Source organism: Mustela nivalis, assembly GCF_964662115.1.
Source record: "Mustela nivalis genome assembly, chromosome: 6".
Lineage (NCBI taxonomy): Eukaryota > Metazoa > Chordata > Mammalia > Carnivora > Mustelidae > Mustela > Mustela nivalis.
Window position 1 is genome coordinate 96701301 of NC_139025.1, and position 6707 is coordinate 96708007.

The 6707-nt window shown below is 44.4% G+C and overlaps 1 pseudogene across 2 annotated transcripts in view; it reads left to right on the forward strand.

Annotated features, from left to right (window-relative positions):
- Nucleotides 1-4884, forward strand: part of LOC309867828 (ribonuclease pancreatic pseudogene) — a 68230-nt pseudogene extending 63346 nt beyond the window's left edge. Inside the window, exons 1-2 of one of the 2 annotated variants that reach the window (XR_014316713.1) lie at nt 3097-3184; nt 4064-4884. The product of XR_014316713.1 is annotated as a ribonuclease pancreatic pseudogene (transcript). Of the gene's footprint in view, nt 1-3096; nt 3185-4063 lie in introns of those variants that run through there. The other variant, XR_014316712.1, reaches the window with a different exon arrangement.
- Nucleotides 4885-6707: the final 1823 nt, after the last annotated feature.

The window sequence follows — 6707 nt, forward strand, 5'->3', positions numbered from 1 at the left end:
TGTTTTATAGATGACAAACTGCGGTCCAGAGAGGTGATAACATTTTCCTGAACATAACATACCAGTCATGAAGCTGAAACTAATACATATGGTCTCCTCACTCTACAGGCTCTAGTCAAATTCTCAAGAGCGGTTTATGGAAATGAATATCACACCGTATATGCCTAAAGAAATGACAACTGTGATGTATGTCAAACTACTTGAGAGAAATTTTGAGAGATTGATATCACATTTTAATCTGTGTAATGAAGATAAATACTGCAACTGTGATTTAATGTATGGGAAATGATGTCTCTCAATAATGGCTCACAGACACATTCTATACTGGATAACTGTCCCTGTTACCTAGAGGACAAACAGAGATGATGCAGACATTCTCAGAACCCAGTTTTAAAACAGGGGTTGGAGGCAAACAAGACTCAAGTCTCAGTCCTTGGAGAAAATCCCATTGCTGGAAGGGACATTCTTCTGCTGCTCATATTCTTAGTCAACGTCACTGTTTCTCAGCTGCATCCTTTTCCTTCTCTGGTACCCACCTCCCCTTTCCACCAACCTCACAGACAAGACAGTCTCTTATTCCTTTACCCATGTCAGCCCCCTTCCTGGAGCTATGCTCTCTCTCTGTGCTGTATTTTCACTGTCTTCTCCCATACTGACTCTTTCCCGAAGATGTGCACACCTTCATGTCACCTTCTCCCCAGCCATCCTCATCATGTTAGTGCACAAATTTACTCCATCTCATCACTGTCAGCCTCCTCATTAATTCCATTTCTTTCACTCTGACTTTTTCTCCAACCTATTGGAATAACGGTTCTCTGAAAGTACTCCAGAAAATACTCCATTGATCTCTTGATTATCACATCTCATCATCTAATAAAATATTACCTTCTTAAACATTTTTAAAAATTGTAAGTTATCTATAGGTACATGTATATTTATAAATATACACGTAGTGTGTGGGTATACTCTATATATATGCACGTAGACAGAGAGAGAGTGTTAGTTTTTTTTCTATCAATCTTGTCTTTTAACTGTACCATTTAGTCCATTTATATAACATAGTTATTCATTTTTATTTTCCTCAATGAATACCTACTACCTTATTTTGCCTTTGCTATTAGTCTCATTTGTCTGGCATTTCTATTTCCTATCACTTCTTCCCTTCTTTTGGATTAGTGGTGTAATTGCCTGTCATTCTGTGACAGCCATTAAAGCTGTTCAAAATAATTCTCTCATTCCAGGCACCTAGAAGGATCCTATTTCTCTGTCTCTTGCACTTAAATGTGACCATGAGGTTTTCTGCGGTCAATGAAGTGTGAATAGAAGTGACATATGTCCCTTCCAGCAGAAGCATTAAGAGCTGTCCTCTGCGGTGCTGTATTTTTTTTTAATGTTTTATTTATTTACTTAGAGACAGAGAGAGAGAGTGGGTAAAAGGCAGAGGAGGAGGGAGAGAGAGAACACCAAGCAGACTCCAAGCTCAGCCCAGAGCCCAACTCAGAGTTTGATCTTATGACCTGAGATCATGACCTGAGCCAAAATCAAGAGCAGGATGCTTAACCAGCTGAGCTGCCAGGGCATCCCAGTGCTATGTTCTTTCCTCTGCCTCTTTGATTAAGACAGTGAGTGTCAAGAGGAAGCCTGTGTCAGCCTGTTTTCCCAAGTGAAAATAGCAGGCAGAGCCCCTAGGCTGGACCAAGATAGATATGTAGCTGGAATAAGAAAGAAACTTTAAACTACGGAAATTTTGAGATTGTTTGTTACTGCAGCACAACTAGACTCTTCTAACTGATCCACAGTCTACTTATTCTCTGCTAGTTTGGAATTCAAACCCTGTGTTTCCCTTCTTTTCATTGCTTAGCTTAGAAATTCTCAAATGTATACTAAACATAAAGAAGTCTAATCAATACTTTTAGTCATCTCTTGAACACGGCAATTCACATCACTTCCAAGTTATGTTCCTGACATATATTTTAATTTTATCTTCTTAACTCAACAAGAAATTATTGCTTTATATAGTCAAAAGATCTTTGATTTGTTCACATACTTGTCACCATCTTTCTTTATTCCTTCCTGAATTCATATTTCTGATGAGTAGCCTTTCTTTGTAACCTCAAATCCATTCTTAGAAATTTTTTAGTGGAAGACTGCTTTAATGAAGTCATATAACTCCATTAGGTTTTGTTTTATATTATTGTTTTGTCAGAAAATGCCTTATTTTATTCATTTCTAAGTGCCAGAGTAAATAATTCTATGTTGGTGTGTTGAGAAATCAAAGCCAGTGTATTGAATTAAGATTATGATGTACTAAGGAGGGGAAAAGCCATTCACATGGTCAGGTTACACCCTCAGCATTCCAGCTGCCACTTTCAGGAAGTGAAAAGCCCAGGGCACAGTTTCAGGACATGGATACAGAAGCAAAGTCATAAGATTTGTCCCGTGCCTTGGTGACTGAGCCAGCCTGACATCCCTTGGGGTTTCATTAACTTTAGTTCCTCTCCTCCACTCTGACCTTCTAGGAGTGGTTGCTGTGGCCAAGAACTGTAACACATCCACCTTCCACACGCAGGAGAGCTGAAGTGGCCAACACTGGGTGAGGTCGCAGGTCTCCTCCTCTCCCAGCCCAGACCCCCCCACACACACCCTAGGTCCATGCAGTCTTCCAGCTGCAGAAAGCAGAATGCCCCCCACACCAGAAGAGGTGCTGTTGGAATTCCAGTCATGCCAGGACTCCTGGGGAGACAGAGTACCTCCATTTCTCTGGTGCTCTGGGGATCACGTGTTTATTTGTCCTTTGCAAACCTGCAAGAGTTATTTGTTTGATGCAAATGGCCCCCTGAGATGACAAGGACTTTGCTCCAGTTCAGGCATCATTACCGTAGTGGCTTTCTTTGCCGCTCCTTGTGAGCCAGCAGACAGATGAGGTTCACATGGTACGGTTCCTATAAACAAGACTCCCCCTTCTCAGCAGTCCTGAAAAAAGAGTGGTGTGGATGGTTCCCTACAATGTCCTTCCTCACAATGTCTTTGGTTCCCACTAAAGTGAAACCAAGATGCTCCTCCCACCTATCTTTCTTTGGAAGCCAAGCCCCTTTGTAATCTGTATAAGATTCCCTTCCCAGGGATCCCGGGATCACAGAGACTGGCCCTCTGCTCTGTCCTAGAGACCAAGCTAGAGATCCAGGTCAGTGGCTGAAGAGATGGTCTCAGGGACTCCTTCTTCTTCTGTGTTTGGATTAGAGGAACCAGGGTGGTTGAGGTTAGCACCTGAAAAAACTTGAGCTGGACCAATATTGGGATGGAGCATGTGGGCTGCAGGGAAACAAAGGCACTGGGGGAGGGAAGCATTGCTCTTGGGAATACAATGGCATCCCTCTATGATACTGGTGTTAGGAACTGGGCTGTTGCCCTTGTGTTGGAGAACAATAGGCCTCACTCTGTCCATCATGATCCTATAGGTCATGTGGTATTTCAGGGATACAGTTCAGCTCATGTTTTATTCAAAAGGATTTCCTGATAAGCACCTTGAGCTCTGGGTATAAATGTACTTATTCTTCAAATGTATTTTATTTTTTTAAATGTTTTTAAGATTTTATTTCTTTATTTGACAGGGATAGATAGAAAGCACAAGCAGAGGGGGCAGCAGAGGGAGTGGGAAAAGCAGGCTCCCCAGTGACCAGAGAGCTGAGCTCGAGACAGGACTAGATCATAGGAATTCAGATCACAACCTGAACTCAAGGCAGACACTTAACAGACTGAGCCATCCAGGTGCCCCCTCAAATAGATTTTAAATTTTAAAATCTCTAATATTCAGACATAGAAGGATTTTAGTTCACTGTCAAGTCACCAACCAGAGGGAAAGACCACCTCTCTCCAGCTAGTAGGACTTAAATACTCGTTGACAAGAGTCTATGTGAGCATCTCAATCCTTGGAAAATTGCACAGGAGGAGGGGTACCTTTCCGGCTGACCCAAACGGAGACTGTGAGCCAGGGAGGCCACAGGTGGGAGCTGGGGTTCTTTCTCAGGCAACGCTTTTTCTCTTCTCTCCCTTTCCTGGCTAGGCTCTTCCAGAGGAGTGAGACCACCATGGCTCAGGAGAGGTTCTTCATCCTGTTCCCACTACTGGTTCTGGTGCTGCTGGTGCTGGGCAGTGTCCAGCCTTCTCTGGCCAAGGAGTCGAGGGCCGAGAAGTTCCTGTGGCAGCACATAGACTCGAACACCTCCACCGTCAATGCCAGCTACTGCAACCAAATGATGAAGCGCCGGAATATGACGGTTGGATTTTGCAAGCCGGTGAACACGTTTATCCACGAGCCTCTGCCAGATGTCCAGGTCATCTGCTTCCAGGGAAATGTAACCTGCAAGAACGGGAAGCCCAACTGCCACCAAAGCAGTTCCAAAATGCGCATCACCGACTGCCGCCTGAAGAAAGGCTCCAAATACCCCAAATGCGACTATGAGACCAAGCAGCAAGAGAAATTCATCATCGTGGCCTGTGAGTGTGTACAGTATGAGACAGTCCACTTTGATGGTTCTGTGTAGGTCTGCACCTGAGGCCAGAGTAGCAAGATGCCCCACCTCCCTGTTGTGGCAACTGCTTCTCCCCTCTCCCTTCCTGGGTCTGAAAGAACTCCAGCCAGGGCTCCTATCCCAAACACACATGCATTCCTACCCAGGACCTGCCCCTTTGTGGTTTGGGAGGTGAGGGGGTCCCTGTGTAAACCACTTCCTGGATTCTTTCTGTAAAACACAGTTCCAACTACCTGGATTTCTGAAACTGTCACCATCCTGATACTGTCGTGTGATTGCTTTCCTGCTTGGGTGAGAACTGTAAATCGGGGTAGATTTCGTAAGCATCAAATAGAATCATTACTTACCTTTGCTCCTGACTCTTGGTTCTCCGTGACCTGAGATCATCCCTTTGCTCAGAGATGCCTTGCTGTAAAATATGAAGCTGTTAAGTATGGGCTATTTGAGATGAAAGGGAGCTACAGTCTGGGACTGTCCTGCTGGGTGAGCTGATGGAGGGGGAGCTCAAATACCAAAATCTCTGGCACAGAAGGAAGGACAGGGTGACCTCAAGAAAATCCTGCTCAGTCCCTGGCTGGGCAGGAGTAGGGGATGAAATTATGATCCTAAGTTTTCCTTTTCCTTTTATTGAGTGAACTATTACCAGATCACATTGACCATCTCTTAGTTGGAAAGTCAGGACATTCCATTTAGGAGCTAGACGGGTTTGTAAGGATTATTAAATTAAATGAGAATAAGTAGATTTTGACTCATGTATCCACTTTAATGGATTAGGCCTGCCTAGAACGTTGAAGAAGAAAATTCTAATAAGTGATGAGGTTGAATGGCAGCCTCTGTTGAAGGCAGGATGGAGGTAAATATGTGTGTTCCACTTGCTATCCCTGAGATAGTAATCCCCACTTTTACAGAGGAACAGCCTGAATCTCAGGAATGGGTAAGTGACTTGCTCACGGCTGCTGCTACTTAGTGGCACAGCTGAGACTAGACCCCAGGTCTCTGGCCTCCAGTCCTTGTTCTTTCTGCTACCAGAGTGGACTCAGGAAGAAAATCCTGCAGTCTCCCTTTTCCTAAGTGTGGTGGGGAGAGCACCTGGGTGGCTCAGTCTGTTAAGGGATCTACTCTTGATTTCCTGCATATCATGCTCTCAAGGTCAGGGATTGAGTCCCATATTGGGCTTTGTGCTCAGCTCAGAACCTGCTTTGGGTTTTCCTCTCTCTCCTCCTCTGCCCCTCCCCTGCTTGCACATGCGCTCTCTCTCCCTCTCCTCCTCTTCCTCTGCCCCTCCCTTGCATGTGCTCTCTTGCGCTCACTCTCTCTCACTCTCTCTCAAATAAATAAGTAAATATTTAAAAACAGAAAAGTAAGGTAGAAGTAATTATGGATATGGCATCAAGGAAGTAGGTCTAGGGAGACCCGAGAAACAAGATCAGAAAGGATGGCATAGTAGGGTACTTAGTTCCCTTGGTTCTATTGGACGTCCTGTTCTGAAAAGTTCACTGATCAAATCACTCAGTAGGAGGAAACTCATATTTCCCCACAGGAAGCATAGCTTCACTTTTCCAGAATTCTACCTTCCTCTCTTGGGCTTTAAGGAATGGTGGGTGCACTCTATGGCAGCCTTGATATTTTATTTAAGTTCCATAGTGTGATGTCCAGAGCTTGTAGTTTTTTCAGAATCCAGGCACTCCTGAAATTCCTTCAGCCAATCTAGACACACGGAGAAGTCAAACCATCAATTCTTTCCTCAATACTTTTTTTTTCCTTGTAAGGATTTTGTTTATTTATTTGACAGAGAGAGAGAGAGAGCACAAGAAGGGAGAGCAACAGAGGGAGAGGGATAAGCAGGCTCTCTGATGATCAGGGACCTGAGGTGGGGCTCGATCCCAGGACCCTGGGATCATGACCTGAGACCTTTAATGTCTGCCTTTGGCTCAGGTCATGATCCCAGGGTTATAGATGGAGCCCCACCTTGGCCTCTCTGCTCAGCGTGCAACCTGCTTCTCCCTCTCCTTCTGCCTGCCTCTCCCCCTGCTTTGTGCTCTCTCACTCTGACAAATAAATAAAATCTTAAAAAATAGAAAAAAAAATAAACACAGCTTGCACCTGGAGATGACAGGGTTGTGAAAGGTGAGAAAACCATTGGAACAGAGGCTAGTTCCATCTGTCACATTCTAC